The 22,172-nt window shown below is 45.0% G+C and overlaps 1 protein-coding gene, 1 non-coding gene and 1 pseudogene across 2 annotated transcripts in view; 2 read left to right on the forward strand and 1 right to left on the reverse strand.

Moving 5' to 3' along the window:
* The window catches only part of ZFHX3 (zinc finger homeobox 3), a 277,099-nt gene that overhangs the window by 34,721 nt on the left and 220,206 nt on the right, over positions 1-22,172 (forward strand). The window lies entirely within an intron of this gene.
* LOC105706732 (farnesyl pyrophosphate synthase-like) lies at positions 9,681-10,775 on the reverse strand (annotated as a pseudogene).
* Positions 14,214-14,318, forward strand: LOC135277350 (U6 spliceosomal RNA). The gene has a single exon (XR_010344964.1). It is a non-coding gene; the product is annotated as a U6 spliceosomal RNA (small nuclear RNA).

The following is a 22,172-nucleotide window of genomic DNA, read 5'->3' on the forward strand; positions in this document are numbered from 1 at the left end:
ACAGTGTTTGTAAAGGGTTTTTGGCTGGTCACCGTGGTTCATGCCTGTAATCCCAGCACTTTGGAAGGCCAAGGCAGGTGGATCACTTGAGCCTGGAAGTTTGAGACCAGCCTGGCCAACATGGTGAAACCTTGTCTCTACTAAAAAAAACAAAAAAACCCCAAAAAATTAGCTGGGCATGGTGGCATGCGCCTGTAGTCCCAGCTATTCGGGAGGCTGAGGCAGGAGGTTCGCTTGAATCCGAGAGGCAGAGGTTGCAGTGAGCCAAGATCTCACTACTGCACTCCAGCCTGGTGACACAATGAGACTCCATCTCAAAAAAAAATAAATAAATAAAACGTTTTCACATGAGTCCCTGGAAAGAAAGAATCTAAGTGTTGTGGGAATAAGGTTCAGTGGAGATTGATACCGCACTTTAGGGGACACTTGAAGGGGACAAATGGACAGTCTGTGATGTGTGCAGGATGACGGCTTCCTCTCTGCCTTTCTTGTATAGCCCCTTGGCCTGGGCAGCTTCACTCCTGTGATCTGTGGGTCTGTACCTTCTGAGTGCCCAGTGGTATGTCCAGTTGCGAGATGATGGCTTACAGGCTGCCTTTTGGGGGTCCAGGAGTCCTGGAGGAAGTGTGTGCATAGGATGGAGCCATGTTTCTAGAACTATCATGGATACATTTTCTACTATGAGTGATACTGCAGACGACAGTTCATTCCTTAGCTGGCCTCTGATGGTATGTGTTTGAACCATATGGAATCACCATTTTTGAATTAAATTAGAGTTGTTGAATAATAACATCCTGGAGGAATGTGTTAGGTTCTGGGCAGGAATCTTAACAGCATGATTTTGGAACAAGTATATAGAGTACCTAGATGACATCACTTGTCAAAATTTGAGATGGAAAGTATTTCTATCAAATTCTTCTTCTTTCTTCTTTTCTTTTTGTTTTTTTAAATCTCCAGCTGCCTAGATTGAGATATAAGTAGTTTCACCCAAATTCCAAGGAGGACTTGCAGGATAAAGGCTGGTTGCTACTGTTGGGTACCAGGTGTGGGCTTGGGGCCCCTGTTATTGTTCCAAAACTGTGCCTTGTATCCTTGCCTAGAACCTAACACATTCCTTCGTGATGTTATTATTTAACCACTGTAATCCAAACATGGCGATTCCATATGGTTCATATGCATACTGTCAGAGGAGAGCCAAGGAATGAATTGTCATTTACACTATCACTTGTGGTAGGAAATGTATCTGCGATGGTTCTAGAAACATAGCTCCATCCTGTGCTCACACTTCCCAGCACAGAGGCTGAGCTGCGATGGTGACACAGAGGCATTGTGGAGCCAAATGGGAGTTTGAGGCTCTCTGCCTGTTAGTTGTACCTATTCCACCAGGTGCTTTGGTGTTGGAAGACTTGAGATCAAGTTCTCAGTCAGCAGTGGCTTCAAAGCCCTGCTGAGAAGACTGACTGCCTTTTTGGGTGCCTCTATTTTTAAGTGGCTGTTACATTTGACTGTAATGTTTAGCTCGAATGTGTTTTGTGCTTGATGAGCTAATAGCATGCCTTCCTCTAAAGACAGTATTTCAGTGGTGGTGGAAGAGGCTTCCTCCTTGGTCTTGGGGGATGGGGGCAGCAGTCAGCTTCTACTCCTCGATAGAAACTTACCTTGTGCCCCAGAATTAGTGCGAGACACCCAAATAACGCCAAAAAAAGGGCATCCCACCAAACTGAGTTGAGGAAGGGCATCTTAATTCTGCTTACATTTATCATCCCAGTATTTTTGGGGCAGGAGGGTTAGCATAAATCAGAAGAATCCACAGAGGGACTGGTGATACTAATATATTCAGTGTTGCCAGGTGTGGTGGCTCAAGCCTGCAATCCTCAGGAGTTTGAGACCAGCCTGGTCAACGTGGGGAAACCCTGTCTCTTCTGAAAAATACAAAAATTAGCCTGGTGTGGTGGCGCACACCTGTATTCTCAGCTACTGGGGAAGCTGAGGGGGGAGAATCACTTAAACCCAGGAGGCAGAGGTTGCACAGATCACGCCACTGCGCTCCAGCCTGGGTGACAGAGTGAGACCCTGTCTCAAAAAACAAACAAGGTTGGGTGTGGTGGCTCACACCTGTAATCCCAGCACTTTGGGAGGCTGAGGTGGGTGGATTATGAGGTCAAGAGATTGAGACCATCCTGACCAACATGGTAAAATCCCGTCTCTACTAAAAATAGAAAAATTAGCTGGGCATGGTGGTGTGTGCATGTAGTCCCAGATACTTGGGAGGCTGAAGCAGAAGAATTGCTTGAACCCGGGGGGTGGGGGTTGTAGTGAGCTGGGGTCGTACCAGCTACTCGAGAGGTGGGCTTGGGAGGATCACTTGAGCCCAGAAGTTCGAGGCTGCAGTGAACTGTGATCATGCCACTGCACTGCAGCCTGGGTGACAGAGAAAGACTCTGTCTCTATGCAAAAAATAATAATAATAATAATTAAAAATAACATGTTCAGTGTTGGTCAGAGAGTAGAACTTGATATAAATGTCTGCTGGAGTAGAAGCCGTGTGCCCAGAGGACTGGCTCTGGAGCGGGTGGTTTCTGAAGGCAGACACAGCATATTGGGCAGGAGACTCGTGGCTGCCAGCTTGGTCCTTCTGTGAGGTGTCTAGAGTCAGCTCCCCTGAGAGGAGGAGGCTGAGATGAGGTAACCTGGTTCTGCAGGTCAGGAGGGAGGCTCTGCCCTGGGGCTGTGTGTCAAGCCCTCTGATATTGCAGCATTTTCGCTTTAATGCATCTGAAATGTGGATTATACTGTTAATTACTGCTGGACAAAAAGGGATTAGTGCCGCTGGCCCACTTTCCCTTTTGCACTTTTACACTTCCCCTTTGCTAGGGAATGGACCAAAGGCCAGTGGGTTTTCCTGTCATCCGTCTTCTGTTTTAGTGGCAGTGGCTGCTGTACCTCCCCAGGGGTGCGTGGGGAACGGTGCAGAGTCGTGAACTCCATTTGGCACATGGGGGATGCAGGTGGCGCAGCTTCCTTCCCCAGAGCTGGGCATTCTGTGCCAGGATCCTAGGGTGGCTGCTGGGTGGCTCGCCTCCAGCATGGTGAATGGCAGTGCCCTGCGGCATCTTCACTGTCAAAGGGCCTTGCCTTGTGATGGGAGCTGAGTGCATGCCGTGGGGCGTGCCTCCGTGGGTGTGTTCTGCTGCTGATGGAACCTGCCAGGTGCTGTGTACCTTTATTAGTTTTCTTTTTTTTTTTTTTTTTTGTGATGGAGTCTCACTCTGTTGCCTAGGCTGGAGCGCAGTGATGCAATTTTGGCTCACTGCAACCTCTGCCTCCCAAGTTCAAATGATTCTCCTGCCTCAGCTTCCCAAATAGCTGGGATTACAGGCATACACCACCACTAAAAAAAATATATATATATATATATATATACACACATACACACACACACACACACACATATATTTTAGATGGATTCTTGCTCTCTCACCAGGTTGGAGTGCAGTGGCATGATCTTGGCTCACTGCAACCTCTGCCTCCCGGGTTCAAGTGATTCTCCTGCCTCAGCCTCCCGAGTAGCTGGGACTAAAGGCTTGTGCCACCATGCCTGGATAATTTTTTTGTATTTTTAGTAGAGACAGGGTTTCATCATGTTAGCCAGGTCTTGATCTCTTGACTTTGTGGTATACCTGCCTCGGCCTCCCAAAGTGCTGGGATTACAGGTGTGAGCCACTGTGACCGGCCAGTTTTTGTATTTTTGGAAGAGATGGGGTTTTGCCATTTTGGCAAGGCTGGTCTCAAACTCCTGACCTGAAGTGGTTCGCCTTCCTCAGCCTCTGAAAGCACTGGGATTACAGGTGTGAGCCACTATGCCGGGCCGCTTTATGAGTTTCTTAAATAGTCAAATAGAGTACAAATGGCTGGCCCTGCCGTCTGCTGCTGGGAGATGGAGATTTTGGTAGCCAGCAATTAGCTCATGACATTGTATTTTTGAGCCATTCTTAATGCCTAAGCTTTGGTACTAACACCTTATCTTTGCATAAAACGTTATAGATTTTAAGTAATATATGATTACATTTTCTATTTTTTCCCCATATTCAGGCTAGTATACTCATTTTTCATCCATATGGAATGAGTTTTTTTTTTTAATAGATGAAGCATTAAATAACCACATCTCACTAATAATGTTCCCAAGAGTACATAACTTGGTAGTGTTTGCAATTACATACAGTGTAATCTGTTGTGTATGCAGGCGTGTGGATTTCTGTTTACTGGCATCCTTCATTATATGGTAACGTAATACACAGAATTTCCCAGTTGCAGAAATTAGAAATTAGGAAACAGATTTCTTCAATGTAAATTGGAAAATTGATTTATGGAGTCTTTTTTTTTTTTTCTTTTCTTTTTAACTTGGCACTATAAAGTTTGTGGGAAGGGAGTTGACATGGTATGATGCTTATAATCACAAGTTAATTCAGTTAATTTGGGATTGAAATTCATTTTAAGTAATAATGGAGAGGTCTGTAGCAAGCACGATCTATAAGACGTAGTATTTGTAAAATGGAAAAGGCTAGATAAGGAGGTAGAGGAACTGACTTTTATACCTCCTCAGCTTCATGTTCATGATGTTCAGGATTCAGAATCATCACCTGGTTGGAACCTGATAAAGCTTTTTTTTTTTTTAATTAGTTAATTATTTTATTTTTTTTGAGACAGAGTCTTGCTCTGTTGCCCAGACTGAAGTGCAGTGGCTTGATCTTGGCTCACTGCAACCTCTGCCCCTGGGTTCAAGTAATTCCTCTGCCTCAGTTTCTTGAGTAGCTGGGACTACAGGTGCCCGCCACCACGCCAGACTAATTTTTGTGTTTTTAGTAGAGACAGGGTTTCACCACGTTGCCCAGGCTAGTCTTGAACTCCTGACCTTGTGATCCGACCACCTCAGCCTCCCAAAGTGATAGGATTACAGGCATGAGCCAATGCTCCTGGCCCCTTATTAAGCTTTATAACATATATACACACATACACATACATATATATACATTTATATATACACATGTTTATACTTGCATATATGTATGTATATATGTATATACTTTATTTTTCTTGTACCTCTTCATTCTTCTCAACTTAGAGATTACAGAATCAGAGATCATTTTTTCCCCTCCTCCCTCCTTTAGTCACAGATGTAATCGTCTTGGGGCCAAGTCTTATTCGGTGGAAACCTTCTCTAAATTTCATCCAAAAAATACAGAAGTTTACTTGGTTATATACTTAGATAGTGTATCTAGGATGGTTTTATTCCATTTATTGAGGGATGACTTTGCTTCTGAAATTAATTTTTAAACAAGCAGTACATGCCATAATATAAAATTTTCAGAAGGCACAGAGACTCCTCTTCCTCTCTCCCTGTGTTGCTTATACCCAAATCTCTCAGTTCCCCAGGATCAGTGGTGATTATATCCCTTCCAGAAGGTGGGTCTGTGGAGATGGCCCTCACAGCATTATATGAGTCATTTTTCACTCTTTTAACATTGTCGTGTTTTCTATTTAAAAGATTTTTCTTTCTTTGCCAGACTTTCATCTCTTTTCAGAGATGTTTTTATCCTTCATAGAATACTTAATACTAAACATGTTAATGAAATCCAGTTACTTGAAAATTTAAAAATATTCTCCTAAATCACACTTGGGTCAAAGAGGAAATGAAATTACTGTTCCAGAATCATTAGGAAATACTGAGAACTCTGTATATCTAAATGTATGAGTTATATTCAGGGGCAGATTTGTAGCTTTAAATCATTCCATTATTAAATAAAAGAAAATGAAAATAAATGAATTAAGTATCCAACTCAAACTTGGAAAGGGTAAAACAAGCCTAAGACAGCTGGAGAAAAGAATTATAAGATAAAAGTGATATTAATGAATTAGGATAACAGGTTAAAAACATGAAACTGATAAATCTAAAAGCTATTTATGTGGGAAAAAAGGTCAAAGAAGTAGACCAAATCACTATTGTGTCTAATTAAGAAAAGAGAAAACCCCAAATATAGAAAACTAAAAAGGAGTTGATATGATAGAAAAAGTGTTACAAATATATTATTTGAAATAATTGGTAATATAAAACACAGTAACTTAAAATGCAACACCTTTGAAAATCCCAGTGACCTGGCTTTTGGGAAATGATTCAGATATCTGAATCTTTAAATCAGAAACTGGGGAAGAAACTGAACATTAAAAAAAAAGTTCTGAAAAGGACTCTAGATGCAAGAAGTTTAAAGGGTAAGTTATTTTAAACTTAGGGGGATGGAGTAATTGCTTGCTAAATAAACTGTTTCAGGGCATAGAAAAAGAGATAAAGCATCCCAGTTGATTTTACAAATCTGGGACCCAACACTGTCATGAAGATTACACACACACACACACACACACACACACACATACACACACACACACTCTCTCTCTCTCTCTCCCCAACACCGTCATGAAGATTACACACACACACACACTCTCCAACACCATCATGAAGATTACACACACACACACACACTCCAACACCGTCATGAAGATTACACACACACTGTCTACAACACCGTCACAAAGATTACACACACACACTCTCTCTCCCTCTCTCTCTCTCCCTCTCTCTTTTTCCTTCTCTCTCTCTCTCTCTTTCTCTCTCTCTCTTTCTCTCTCTCTCTCTCTGAAGATTGGGCCGGGCGCAGTAGCTCATGCCTGTAATCCCAGCACTTTGGGAGGCCGAGGTGGGCAGATCACGAGGTCAGGAGTTCAAGACCAGCCTGGCCAATATGGTGAAACCCTGTCTGTACTAAAAGTACATAAATTAGCCAGATGTGGTGGCACACACGTGTAGTGCCAGCTACTCAGGAGGCTGAGATAGAAGAATTACTTGAATGCAGGAGGAGGAGGTTGCAGTGAGCCGAGATTGCTCATTGCACTCCAGCTTGGGCAACAGAGTGTGACTCCATCTCAAAAAAAAAAGAGAGAAAGAATTCTGAAGATTGAGCTCAGACATGAGTCGAGATGCAAAAATTCCACATAAAACAGTCACAGATTGAATTTAGCAGCATTTAGAAAGAATTATAATCACATAGCGTTTATCCCGGAAATGTAAGAAGAGGCTTAACATCAGAATGTCTTCTCTTGAAATAATCATGTATGTAGAGCTGAGAAGAAAAACATAATACAGTTGGCCTTCATATTTGCTAGTTCTGCATTTGTAGGTTCAACCAAATGCAAATCAAAAATTTTTGGGAAAAAATGGGGTCTTAACATGTAAAGACCTGCTGACTCACAGCCTTTTTGCTTGTCATTGTTCCTTAAATTTAACAAATATTTGTTTACCATTTACATTGTATTAGGTGTTATAAGTAATCTGAAGATGATTTATAGTATACAGGAGGACTTGACTATCTTTAGATTTTTGGGATCTGTGGGAGATACAGCAAGGGACAGCTGTGTGTATGTGTGTGAGAGAAAGAGATGCATTTGGTCATTTTCTTTCCTTTCCTTTTTTTTTTTTGAGACGGAGTTTCGCTCTTGTTACCCAGGCTGGAGTGCAATGGCGCGATCTCAGCTCACCGCAACCTCCGCCTCCTGGGTTCAGGCAATTCTCCTGCCTCAGCCTCCTGAGTAGCTGGGATTAACAGGCACACACCACCATGCTGGGCTTATTTTTAATTTTTTTTTCATCTGGGATTACAGGCTTAGCCATCACATCTGGTTGCATTTGGTAATTTTCAACCCTTATTCCTAGTTTGCTTAGACTTTTTAAAGCTCAAGCTGGAAAGAGATTGCATTGATTGCTCGATGAAGAAACAGGCAGCCAACATCTTCAGACTTAGTGATGAATCATGAGAGGCAGCATTCTGAAACTGGGAACAAAACAGAGACTGGGGAATATACTAATTTACTAATTTCTTTTTCCTGCCTTATTGAATTGGTCAGGATAGACAAACCAAAGTCAAATAATGGTTAAAAAGAAACAATGAAAATTATTTCCAGATGTTACTGTCTTCCTAGTGCCCCAAGATATATTTAAATTTAATTAAGTAGGGAGTTCAGTTACAACGTAAAAATTTAAAAGATAAGTAGCTTTCTCTCATATACTGGGAAAAACTCGTTAGAAAATACAGATCATTCAATGGGACGGAATAAAATAGTGTGTCTCGTAAAGGTTGTATTTCACGTAAGCGAGAGGAATCAGAGTAACAGCTCATAACGCTTCAGAACTTATAAGTGCCAAGCATTATGGCAAAGACTTTTTTTTTTTTTTTAATTTTTGTTGCAACAGAGTGTCACTTTATCACCTAGGTGCAGTGCAGTGGCAGGATCTTGGCTCACTGTAACCTTTGCCTGCCAGGCTCAAGCAGTTCTCCTGCCTCAGTCTCTCAAGTAGCTGGGACTACATACGTGTGCACGCCACCATGCCTGGCTAATTTTTATATTTTTAGTAAAAACGGGGTTTCACCATGTTGGCCAAGCTGGTCTCAAACTCCTGGCCTCGTAATCTGCCCGCCTTGACCTCTCAAAGTGTTGGGATTACAGATGTGAGCCACTGCTCCAGACCAAGACTTTACATGAACTTATTTAATCCTCACAGAAACCAGATGAAGTGGACGCTATTGATAGTTCATTTTGTGGAGAGGGAAACCAAAGCTCCTGGAGTTTAAGCAACTGGCTCAAAGTCACCCAGATTTCAACACTGATCTAACCAACAGCAAAACCAGTAATCTCTATGACTGCACGTCACTGCCTCTAATATGATGAAATTATGCAGTAAATGGTTGTAGGACAGTTGAGGACAGTTAGAACAATTTTTCCCTAACCCTTGTAGGGAAAAATTATAATAGAAAAGGTTGATATACTCTACTTAAAAAAAATTGTGCATGCTGGTCACCAATCACAAAATTCTAAGGCAAATGGCAAACTGGGAAAAGGTGTTTAGAGCACATGGAATTGAGAGCGTGTCCTAAATCCGTAACATATAAAGAGCTCTTAAAAACGAGTGATGCATCTGGGCGCACTGGCTCATGCCTGTAGTCCTAGCACTTTGGGAGGCCAAGGAGGGCAAATCACGAGGTCCGGAGTTTGAGACCAGCCTGGCCAACATGGTGAAACCCTGTCTTTACTGAAAATACAAAAACTAGCCGGCTGTGGTGGTGTGCACCTGCAATCCCAGCTACTCAGGAGGCTGAGGCAGGAGAATGGCTTGAAACCAGAAGGCAGAGGTTGCAGTGAGCTGAGATTATGCCACTGTACTCTAGCCTGGGCGAAAGAATAAAACTCTATCTCAAAAAAAAAAAAAAAAAAAGATGCATAAAGGTAGAAAAAAATGGAGGCCAGGCACATTGACTTATGACTATAATCCCAGCACTTTGGGAGGCTGAGGTGGCAGGATTGCTTGAGCCCAGGAGTTTGAGACCAGCCTGTACAACATAGTGAAACTTGTCTCTATTTTTTTAAAAAAATAGTGTTTTTATGTAGTTATTATTGTGGTAAACAAAAATAAAAAGATACAGAAAAATGGGTAAAAAACATGAATGGTCAATTCATGAAGAATAAATCTAGGCTGCCCATTTGGAGAGTGAAATGAGACTTCATTGGGTTTTTTTTTTTTTTAACACAATAATTTATTCATTGAGAGCCTCCTCTCCACCCTTGCAGTCTCTAGGTCACTTTTTCCGCTTGTAGATTTTGTGCACAAGCCCCAGAAAGATAGCTGGGGGCAAGGGCGCTGCGTACTGTTCAATGAGACCCATAATGTGGTTGTAACTGTCTTCCTCATACTGCGAGAACACGGCCGGCAGATCCAGCTCCTCATGTAATGCCTTCATTCGGGCCACCTTCTCAGCCTCTTTCTGCCCGTAATTTTCCTTCAGGGTCTGGCGCTGTTCCGGAGTGGACCGTTGCAGACACTGGACCACCAGCCAGCTGCATTTGTTGTCCTGGGTGTCAGTGCCAACTTTGCCAGTCACACTGGGGTCCCCAAAGAGGTCAAGGTAATCATCCTGAATCTGAAAGAACTCTCCTATCTCCAGCAGGATCTTCTTGGCATTGGCATGCTCCTTCTCGCCATCAATTCCTGCCATGTACATGGCTGCAGCTACAGGAAGGTAGAAGTAGTAGAAAGCCATCTGGTACTTGACAATAGATTTGTACCTCTTTTCAGTGAATCTGCCAAGATTCACATTGCCCTGGGGGGCTGTGATGAGGTCCAGGGTCTGCCCAATCTCAGTCTGATAAGAACTCTGCAGGAAGAGCTCGATCAGGTTCAGGTAATAGGGCTGCTCCCAGCAGTAGAGCTTCAGCAGGCGGTAGATACATGCTTCCAGAAGGATAGCATCATTTATGGCATCCAAACCCACACCTGGCTTCTGATACCAGCAGATCTGTCCCCAGCGGGTGAGGGGTGAATCCATGATGTCATCTGCCACCAGGAAGAAAGCTTGCAGCAGTTCCACACACCAGCCCACAGTCAGAGCCCGCTGGAGACTGTCAGCATCCTGTTTCCTTGGCTCCACCAGCTCCCGGAATGCTACTAGCACCGTCAAACCCCGGTGATACTTGCCTCCAATGGTGTACTCCAGGACCTCCTTGAGCCGGGCAGTAGCATCTCCTGTCTCTGGGTGTCCCATCTCATCCTCAGTCAGCACCCTAACGATCTAGGAGAAGTGCTGAATGAAATCCTGCTTTTCTTGGGCATAAACATCTGATTTCTGGTCTCCATTCATTCTGAGGGAGGAGCAAAGGGCTCTGTTCCTGGATGCGGGTTCCTGCTCGGTGGAGACCTCATTGTTTTAACATATTTGATTACTAGTAAGGTTGAGCTTTGTTTGTTTTGTTTTGTTTGAACAAAGTTTTTCTTTAAAAAAAATAAATAAAGCAAATACCCTGTACTGGTGATTGGGTATAAAAATTGGTATACCCTTTCTGGAGGGTTGTTAGGCAGTATGTGTCAAGAAACTTTAAAATAAGGTTTATTTAAATGTGTAGCTTGTGGCCCCATGAATTCCTGATCCCACCCTGCATTCCTGACCATACCATATGCCACTGGTAAAATACTATACAATTGAAAAAATGTATTTTGTATTTGACACAGAGTACTCTGTTGCCTAGGCTGGAGTGCAATAGTGCAGTCTCAGCTCATTGCAACCTCTGCCTCCCAGGTTCAAGTGATTCTTCTGCCTCAGCTTCCTGAGTAGCTGGGACTATAGGTGCCCTCCATCATGCCTAGCAAGTTTTTTTTTTAAAAAAGAGATGGGGGGGTCTCATCATGTTGGCCAGGCTGGTCTCGAACTCCTGACCTTAGGTGATCCGCCTGCCTTGGCCTCCAAAAGTGCTGGGATTACAGGTGTGAGCCATTGACCCTCACAAAAAACATACTATCCATGATTGTTTCCTCTGCTAGAATCTAAGCTTCACAAGGGCGGGGTCTTTGTCTGATGTTTAGTTTTCTTGTTTTCTTTTCTTTTCTTTTTTCTTTAACTTATCTCCAATACCCAGATCAGGACTGGTGACAACTCTATTTGTAATAAGGAAACTGTAAGAGGCATGCAAAGGAAATTTATAAAAAGATTTTCATTACAGACACTTATAACAGACATTTATAATAGTGAAAAATGGAAACTATGTAAGAAATCTTACTGGGGATTGATTTAAACTGTGGTGCATCCATATGGCAGATGCTTATGCGGCTACTTAAAACTCCTGCTTCCTGGTTATAAATGTGGGAAAACAGTGATGTAAATGGGATGAAAGGAGCTCTGTGGACTGTAGGACTTTAGTTTAATTTTAAAAATACGCATAGAAGATAAAGAATACATATGAATGATGCCTATTTCCAGCTGGTAGCAGTACAGGCTACTTGTAATACTTAGTTTTTTGAATTCCGCCTAGTGAATATCTATTACTTTTTGTCATGGGGAAAAAATATGTGCTTAAAAGTTTGCAAAAATGTAGAATCATTTAAATAGCACTGGTCTGTGGCTGCGTCTGGAGACCTTTTGGAGATTATTCAATCTTGTGAATTAGCGAGAACCTAATTAAAAAAAAAAAGGCAAGGATGCTTCACAAAATGTCCTTAGGCTCCTTAGCTTTAATTATTTATGATATTTACTGTAAGCATCTATGGTATGTATTTATAAAAAATAGTGGAAGTCTTAGTGGTGTGCAAGCTTGTGGAATTGCCCTGGGTACTTGAGAACACATTTGCCCAAGTTAGCTGTCTGGATGGAAATGTTTGTGCTGTCTTTCTGATATGTCATTGAATTTCAAAGCAAACTTAGATCACACCTCGGCATAAGCTGGGTGGACAGTGTGCTGTTGTGATATGTGACATGTCGATTCTGATGGTCACCAAGAGGCAGGCGATCTGCTCTGTCTTGTGTATCTCGTCACTTTGTAGAAGGACTTAGGGGGCAGGTATGGGAGAAGCTGCCAAGTACCAGGGAAGCCAGCCAGCATAGAGCATTAACCTTGGTGTGCCAAAAGAGAAGACTGGAGTTCCTAACGGAGTTTTTCTAGCCAGCGAATTAGAAACATGATCAGCATGTTTGAGGGGAAGTTTCCTGAAATCCGTAAAGAGTCACGTGCCATCCTGGCTGGGGTTCGAGTTCCCCGTCGGCTACTTTATGGTTGTGGGTCTCAGATTCTTTTTCTGTGAAAGAAGGTTAGATTGGATTCTCTCCTCACTCTTCAGCCCTAAAATTCTGAAGGAATCTGATGTCTTTTTATTTGGGGGCATGAATGTTAGGTGTCTGTGTCATCTGTTAGGATGGAGAGAGGCTCAGGGACTTTTGCTACTTTGTGGGCCAGAATGTGGGTTTGATAGGTAACGTCACATGTTGAGGGGAAGGTGGCTAGAGAGTCAGTCAGTCTGGTGCCTAGCTCGGTGGCTCATGCCTGTAATCCCAGCACTTTGGGAGGCCGAGGCATTTGGATCATGAAGTCAGGAGTTTGAGACCAGCCTGACCAACATGGTGAAATCCCATCTCTGCTAAAAATATAAAAATTAGCCAGACGTGGTGGCATGCACCTGTAATCTCAGCTACTCAAGGAGGCTGAGACAGAAGAATTGCTTGAACCCAGGAGGCGGACATTGCAGTGAGCTGAGATTGCACCACTGTACTCCAGCCTGGTGGCAGAGCAAGACTCCGTCTCAAAAAAACAAAGAGGGTCAGTCTGGCCTAAGTGAGTGAAAATCCCATCTCTGCTACTGCTATTTACTGGCCAAAATTATGTATTTTATTTTCTTTCCTTTTTTTTTTTTTTTTGAGACAGGGTCTCACTCTCTTGTCCAAGCTGAAGTGCAGGTGGCACAGTCAGGGCTCACTGCAGCCTTGACCTCCCAGGCTCAAGAGATCCTTTCAACTCAGCCTCCTGAGTAGCTGGGACCACAGTCATGTGCCACCATACCCAGCTAACTGTTTTTTTTAAAATTTTTTGTAGAGACAGAGTCTTGCTATTTTGCCCAGGCTGCTCTTGAACTCCTGGGCTGAAGTGATCCTCCCACCTCAGCCTCCCAAAGTATTGGGACCACAGGTGTGAGCCACCACACCCGGCCTCCATTATAGCTTTTCATTTGCAAAATGGAGATATGTATTAGTTATCTATTGCTTCATCACAGATTAGCCTTAAATTCAGTAGCTTAAAACAGTAAGCACTTATTTTCTTAACAGTTTCTGTGGGTCAGGAATCAGGCTATGGCTTAGCTGGGTCCCCTGCTGCAAAGTCTCATGAGGATTCTGTGAAGGCGTTAGTTGGGGTTGTGGTCTCATCTGAAGGCTTGACTGGGGACAGATCCAATTCTGTGCTCACTCATGTGGTTGTTGACAGGATTCATTTCCCCAGGAGCTGCTGTCTAGAGGCTTCTGTCAGTTCTTTGCCATTTCAGCCTCTCCGCAGAGCAGCTCACAATGGAGCACTTGGGTTCCATAAGGGAGAGGAGGTGGAGAAGGGTACAGAAGACCAAAATGACAGTTTCTTTGCAGCCTCATCTCAGAAGTGATGTCTTATCACGTTTGCCCTATTCCCTTTGCGTGCTGTGGGTTAGAAGTCAGTCTCTGTATATTGCTCATTCCCAAGGGGAGGGGACTACACAAGGGCGTGGATACCAGGGGATGGGATTGGAGGAGCTGGCTTAGAGGCTGCCCACTGGGATCATAAGGACTGAGTGAGGTGACAGTTTGTTAAAGTGTTAGGATGATGTTCACTTCGGCAGCACATATACTAAAATTAGAATGATACAGAGAAGATTAGCATGGCCCGTGCACAAGGATGACACACAAATTCGTGAAGCGTTCCATATTAAACAAAAAAAAAGTGTTAGGGTCAGCTTAGATGCTCAGTGTTGGCTGCTGTTCTCATCCCCACCCCCAGTTTAAAAACTGCTTTGCTTAAGGGGTTTGTGGGGTTCGGCAGAGATTCCAGGAGCGGGTCAAACATGGAGGAGGGTCATGTCACACGATGTGACGCCCATCCACTGTCCTTTTCCAGTTAGGCCTTGGAGTGTCTGCTGGGTGTGGCGTGTCTAACGTAATTTGAGAGGGAAATGGGTGTTCGGCCACTGAAAACATCCAGGGTGTGTGTGTCTGTGGGTTAGGCAGCAATTCAGAGAAACACCCAGGAGCTCTTTGGGAGCCTGCAGGCCGAGACAGAAACACTTCCCCAAGTTGTCCCTTTTTGTGTGTCTGAATGCCACCACTTACAAAGTCAAGGAGGAGGCCTGCCTGGCACATCCTTCGGTTAAAGGATACTCCAGTGGGTTGAGCCAGGTGCCAGACATTGCCACAACCCTAGGAAATGAGTTAGGAAAAAAATGGAAAGCAGAGTCCTCCCGCTAGAACAAGCTGAGCTTTGTGCAGAACAGGCTCCAAATATGAAAAGACCATTGTTCCCGGATGACTTTTTAATTCATGCTCACCACTCACACCCATCAGCTCGCCAAGAAGAGGCGCCTCCTTCCTTCCTTTCTCCACATGTTCTGCTTCCCTCCCTCCTCTCCCCAGTGCCCTGGGGACAAGTCAAGGGACCCTGGGGGATGGGAGGATGCTGAGCCCGGTGTTGACAGACAGTGGTGCCTGCTCTGTTCTCCTGCCCGGGATACTTACTTGGGTGAGCTCTCCACCTGTTGGAGAGCAGCTCTCTGCACTTCTGGGCTCGGAAGCCAGCCCTGTCCCCATGGGGCTCCGGGAACAAAGCCCAGCCTCAGCCCATTCCAATACTTCTTCAAAGCTCTGTGCACACCTTCTCTTGCCTACAGCCAAAGAAACGAGCCAGAAGCGAACTGTTTTCTGTATGTTTCCGTTTCCCCCGGGTTGCCCTGCTCTTGGAGCCTTCAGCTTTCTAGATTAGGTCCTGCACTCCGTTGGATAGGGCGGGTACGGCGCCAAGCAGAGAGTGAAGCACTTACTGACGGTGTGAAGAAAATGGGATGATTCAAGAGTTGCTGCCAAAGTGTGTGTGTCTTGTGGGCTCACGTGAGACCCCTGCCCACCCTGGCATTGAAGGCCGTCCCACGTCTGACTTGTATTGCGCCCGATAGAATGGGGTCCTGTCAGCGCTCTGGATGGATAGGTCACTCCTGAGCCAATCCTGCCCAGATCTGGACTGAGCTTGCAAAGTTTTCTGGTTAGCAGTTGCTGCGAGCATGCCTCCAAAGTTTATGCCCCATGGACATTTTTCTTCTGCTTATAGTAATTCCCAAACCTGTGGATTTGTCCTGTGTCTGTTTGTGCCTTAAGATTTTCCAGGTATCCAGGCACGATGGCTCACCCCTGTAATCCCAGCACTTTGGGAGACTGAGGCAGGAGGATCGCTTGAGGTCAGGAGTTTGAGACCAGCCTGGCCAACATGTGAAACCCCGCGTCTACTAAAAATACAAAAATAGCTAAGAATGGTGGTGTGTGCCTGTAGTCCCAGCTACTCAGGAGGCTGAGGCAGCAAAATTGCTTGAACCTGGGAAGTGGAGGTGGTACCACTGCACTCCAGCCTGGGCGGCAGTGTGAGACTTTGTCTCAAAACAAAACAAATAACCAAAGGTTTTGCAGGCACCACTCTAGCTGACTGTTCTGTATAACTTCATGTCTGTAGCATACATGTGACTAGGGCAGAAATAATTTAGAACAATCTCAAATTAGGTCAAAATGGGAGTCTCCTATTTAAGAATGTGGAGCTCTTTCTGTGGCCACTACAGGGTTAACTCCATGTCATTGCGAAGACAGTGAGTTTTCAAGTTAAAGGGTTATGAGGATTTTAAATTAAGAAACCCCAGGGGTCTAGTTTAATGGTGGACAGGCCCCGGAGAGACGATCTGATGGACCAGATAAGTTGTACACAATTCCATGAAAATCTGTTAACTCCAGACCCAGGCAGCTTAACTTCTTGACATGTCACCCAAATATAATTGCTAATGCCGTGGGAAAGAATCTCGAGTAGGGGTAAGCTCTGTAAAGTCTGTGAGTGAGAACTGTGAGCATGAATTTTTACAGTGGGGCCAGATCAGAGTTATGTTGTAGATTCTCATCAGTAGAGGAAGCCACTGTTTTAGATTACTGCAGTATGTAACCCCTAAGCCCCCAAAACGTGGCTGGTCTGCATTGTGCCATACTGTGAGTGTGAAACACATACCAGTTTTCCCAGGCTTAGTGTGAAAACAAGGGGAAACTACCCTAATAAAATCTACATCGCTTACTTTTGAAATAATGGGTAGACAGATTGGGTTAAATAAGACATATTACAATGAATTCCACCTATTTTTTTTTCCCTTTGTATTATTATTTTTCGAGAGAGTCTTGCTCTGTTGCCCAGGCTAGAGTGTGGTGGCACAATCTTGGCTCACTACAACCTCCACCTCTCAGGTTCAAGCAGTTCTTGTGCTGCAGCCTCCTGAGTAGCTGGGATTACAGGCATGCACCACCACACCTGGCTGATTTTTGTATTTTTACTGGAGACAGGGTTTCATCGTGTTGGCCAGGCTGGTCTCGAACTCCTGATCTCAGGTAATCTGCCTGCCTTGGCCTCCCAAAGTGCTGAGATTATAGGCATGAGCTACCATGCCTGGCCTTGAATTATCATTTTATTTTATTTTTTGAGACGGAGTCTCACTCTGTTGTCCAGGCTGGAGTGCAGTGGCAGGATCTTGGCTCACTGAAACCTCCGCCTCACGGGTTCAAGCAATTCTTCTGCCTCAGCCTCCAGAACAGCTGGGACAATAGGCATGTGCCACCATACCCAGCTAATTGTGTGTGTGTGTGTGTGTGCATGCACATACGCGCGCACACACATACATACGTACATATATATATATATATATATATATGCATTTTTTCTTAAAGTAGAGATGGGGTTTCACTGTGTTAGCCAGGATGGTCTCGATCTCCTAACTTCGCGATCTGCCTGCCATGGCCTCCCAAAGTTCTGGGATTACAGGTGTGAGCCACCGTGCTGGCCCTTGTTTTTATGTTTTTGTTTTTGTTGTTTGGACATGATCTTGCTTTATAACTGGAGTGCAGTGGTGCAGTCACGGCTCACTGCAGCCTCCACCTCCCAGACTCAAGCAATCCTCCTATCCCAGCCTCCCAATCAGCTAGGACCACAGGCACACACCCTCACACCCATCTAAATTTTTAATTTTTTTGTAGAGACAGGCTTTCCCTGTGTTGCCCAGGCTGGTCTTGGAACTCTCGGGTTCAAGTGATCTTGCTGCCTTAGCCTCCCAGAGTGTCAGGATCCTAGCCCTGAGCCATTGCACCAGGCCGAAGCCTCTTTTAACACGGCTACTGGGAAATTTAAAATGTCATAGATAGGTGGTTCCCCTTCTGGATGAAGGATTTACATGAAAAATGGTTAAAGATGGGAGAGCCATAAATGTGGGTTTTTTTTTTTTTTTTTTTTTTTTTTTGAGATGGAGTTTCGCTCTTGATACCCAGGCTGGAGCGCAATGGCGCGATCTCGGCTCACCGCAATCTCCGCCTCCTGGGTTCAGGCAATTCTCCTGCCTCAGCCTCCTGAGTAGCTGGGATTACAGGCACGTGCCACCGTGCCCAGCTAATTTTTTTGTATTAGTAGAGACGGGGTTTCACCATGTCGACCAGGATGGTCTTGATCTCTTGACCTCGTGATCCACCCGCCTCGGGTTTTTTTGTGTTTTTTTTTTAAGACGGAGTCTCACACGGTTGCCAGGCTGGAGTACAATGGTGTAATCTTGGCTCACTGCAACCTCCACCTCCCAGGTCGAAGCAGTTCTCCTGCCTCAGCCTCCCAAGCAGCTGGGATTACAGGTGCCTGCCACCACGCCCGGCTAAATTTTTTGTATTTTTAGTAGAGATGGGGTTTCACTATTTTGGCCAGACTGGTCTCAAACTCCTGACCTCGTGATCCGCCCGCCTCGGCCTCCCAAAGTGCTGGGATTACGGGTGTGAGCCACAGCACTCAGCCAGATGTAGAGGTTTTGGTTCTGGCTGGTGAACTTTCCATTGGGAGTGCTGGGAATAAGTCCGGGGGAAGATGATTGGTATTTGCTTTTCAGATTACCCCACCTTAGCCAGAATTTTGTCAGACTGTGTCCCTCTGACTGTGATCTGACTGGGAAGTGAGGAGACAGATGTGTAGTGAGAAGACTGAGTCGCTGCATCCTTGGTGAGGCAGAGGCAGTGGGGCTTAACCCTGGGGAGCCCTTGAGGGCAAGGGTGGTTACTCAAGAGTTGGAATAGCTCTCTCGACTAAAGAACTCTATTGCTCAACTGTGAGACCTTTAAAGGAAGACAGCTGTTGCTCAAGCAGACCTCTGGACCCTCAGAATCCAGTTGTTCAAGTTTCACAGCCCATAGGCAAGACAGCACCATTGAATTCTTCAGTGGGATGAAGACCGCCATGTTATGCAAGACACATCTTACCTGGCCAGTGACAGATGGGAGCGATAGAGCAGATTTCCATAGAACCTGCTTGTGAAGCTGCAAAGAACGCTTGTGCAGTGTTAGCAAAGTTAGATTTCTGTTTGTGATTTCCTTTCTCAGGGTGGGCTTGGGAGGGTCTGTTTTTGAGCCGGGCCCAGCGGTTCTCTTTCCAGAGTGTGAAGATCTTGTGCTCCTGATCAGAGGCTGGGCAGCTTTCTTGGCCACACTGAATGTCCAGCCTTGCTCTTGGCTTTTACCAGCCTAGGGGTCAAGAGTTGACCATACCGATTGGCAGTAGTAATACCTAGAGGGCTGGCAAAACAAGGCTGACCTTAAGCTTCTTTCCTCTGTCTTTTTTTGTGATCCTGCATCCAGAGTACTGGTCAGACCAGTCCATATCTGGCTGATTATTATCAACAAAGTAAACTTAACTCTGTGGCCAGAAACAGTCCTTAGCATCTGGCAGCTTAGGTTTACCAGGTGAAACTGCCAAAACTCTGTGGTTGCGTTGCACTCAAGGCAGGGCCTCATAGTGTAAGGAGCTGGGGCCATTTCTGCACAGTGGGGAATCCCATGCCCCCAGCCCCTTCCCACCTTGCAGACTCACAACCAGTTACGGATTTTATCTTGTTATGAGGTTTGTCTCTTTTTGTAGAGAGTTGGTGGATAGTTGTTAACATATTGGTGCTTAAGAATGTCTGGGTAACTGATGGGTTATAGATTCCAACCCTTTGTGGAGGACCTGCTTCTTGCTGTTTGGTGCTCTGGGCACATTGGTTTACAGAAGGTGAGAAGACACAGTCTCTGCCCTTAAAAAAAAACACATCTAGTTGGACTGATCATTGTCTATGCAAATTAGTACCTACATTGAGGGGCTTAGGAGAAGTAAAATAACGTTTATTTCTTTTAAGGTGGAGTCTTGCCCTGTCGCCAGGCTGGAGTTCAGTGGCATGATCTCGGCTCACTGCAACCTCAGCCTCCCAGGTTCAAGTGATTTTACTGCCTCAGCCTCCCAAGTAGCCGGGGTTACAGGCACGCGCCACCACGCCGGGCTCATTTTTATGTCTTTTTTTAGTAGAGACGGGGTTTTACCGTGTTGGCCAGGCTGGTCTGGAACTCCTGACCTCAGGTGATCCACTCGCCTCGGTGCCTGAAAGTGTTGGGATTACAGACATAAGCCGCCGTGCCGGGCCGTAAAAGAACTTTTGAATATGCATTCATAAATTAACAAGCTAGGACAGTGCCTCTCGAGCAGAGTATTGGGAAATTCTGGAGCCTAAGGCCCTGGGCAGCTGGAAAATACTGACGTTTATTTGTGTTTTCCGTTGGTACTGTTCTCATGTGCTCATTTGAGCCTCTTAATAATCTCAGAGGTCACTTGGCCAGGCCCGGAGCTTCCCTTTGTTGGTGGTGAAATGCTGGGGCCCCATGGAGTTGTGTGATTGGCCCAGGATCTTGAGCTAGGGAATCGCGGGACTCCTCTTGCGGGCTTATGGGCGGATTCCTGTGTTCTTGCTGCACACCATGCCACATCTGTGGCTCTAGCCTCTGCAGTAGCTTGGAGAGCTCTGAGCACTGACAGCATTTGTGTTTACTATTAGAGGAATTTGGGGGCTGGCCTTGGGGAGAGGCGTATGACTGCTGTATTTGTAGTTGTGATTGGAGGGACAAAGAAGGTGTCCATCAGAGAGGTTTGTGCCAGCGGTTTAATTTCCTTTATTTCAGGACTGGAAGTTATTTAAATTACTTTATAGACTTCCTGTTTCCTTTCAAGAGCTCATTAAGTTGGTGCTGAACGGCTTGCTGGGTTGCCATAATGGAGTGCCTGGACCTGCAGTTCCTGTTCTGTCCTCCAGGGCACCCAGATTGGAGAGGCATGTCTGGAATGGAGGGGAATGTTTGGGCAGATTGTTTATGGTGACCCGTTTAATTGACATTCATTTTTGACTCGACGTTGATGATTTTCCTCAAGGATACAGCATACCCTGGACTCTACAGTCTGTGGAATATTTTCTGAAATGTGTTAATTTCTCTCTCATTTTGGAGAAGTGGCAGGCACCTCTCATCTGGCTGTGGGGGTGGGAACCATGTCTACGTTTTTGGTGATTGGAGCGCAGCATTGAACTAAATGGGGCATTAGGAGCAGGTGACTGGGAAGGCTGAAGATGCCCCCGGTGATCAGGAAAACACATTGGTGTAACTGGATTACCTTAACCCTTTATTTTACTTGATGGGAAGCCTTTCAAACAGGGGTTCCAGAATATTGCTACAGCTTTTCACCCCTGTCCACAGGCAGCTCTTGAAGAGATGTGCCTTTGACTAGACGGTTTACCTTGAAACCTGCCAAGAAAATAATTTTAGTAAACACCTCCGCCCCTTGTGCATCTTTAATTGTTCCGTCAGGGGGAATCTTGCGCTTGGCTCAGCTCTGGTTCTGTTGAGAAGTGCTAATTAGAAATAATAGCTGCAACAAACAGGTGTTAGAAGGCAACATAAGTGGTGTCAACATCAAGAAGCTGTCACTGGCTCCCTGCAGATGTGTGGGCCAGCTGTGAGGCAGGGGAGCCCGTGCTGTTCCCTGCCATCCACCTGGGGAAAGGTGGAGGAGGTAGACATCGGGGAGGCTGCCATATCCTGGCCCCCTTGGCTCAGTGACTTGCTCCTTCGTTTGAGGTTCTGTTAATGCACTCTAAGTCCCATGGGTACTCAATATCGACTCAATTTCAGCTGGTCCAGAAAGTCTTGGGGGAATCCCAGAAATTGCACCTGGGGTCTTGGGGAGGGGAAGTCATTCCTTCCTAGGAGGCACACAAGGATCCTTCTAAAGGTGGAAGTAACACAGCGACTGAAATACAACCTGAATCAGACTTGCACGTCCAAGTGAATGCTGAGTCTTAAATATTCATTTACAATGTTAAAGTCTGTAATTTCTTCATAAAGAATTCTAAAATAATAAAGATGACCTGGTAGGCAAAATTCACTTGTATTTTCTAAAAGCTTTTGATAAGGTCCCTCATAAAAGATTAAGAGAGAACAAAACCACAGTGTGGCACAGAGTCCTTGTTGTGGATTAAAAAATGATTAAGTGATAGGGAACAGAAGAATTCTGGTGGAGACCCACTGCTTGTAGCGGGGAGAGGTTAATAGAGGGGTGTCTGAGAAGTCTGTCATCGGGGCTTGAGTTATTAAATATATTAATTGTTTGGAGAAGGAAATGGAGGGTGAATGAGTGCACTTGGCTGCTGCTACCCTGGTTTTTATAACTGGATT

The sequence above is a fragment of the Aotus nancymaae genome, unplaced genomic scaffold (assembly GCF_030222135.1).
Source record: "Aotus nancymaae isolate 86718 unplaced genomic scaffold, 86718_ANA_hifiasm-v0.15.2.pri h1tg000030l, whole genome shotgun sequence".
In the NCBI taxonomy this organism is placed as follows: Eukaryota; Metazoa; Chordata; class Mammalia; order Primates; family Aotidae; genus Aotus; species Aotus nancymaae.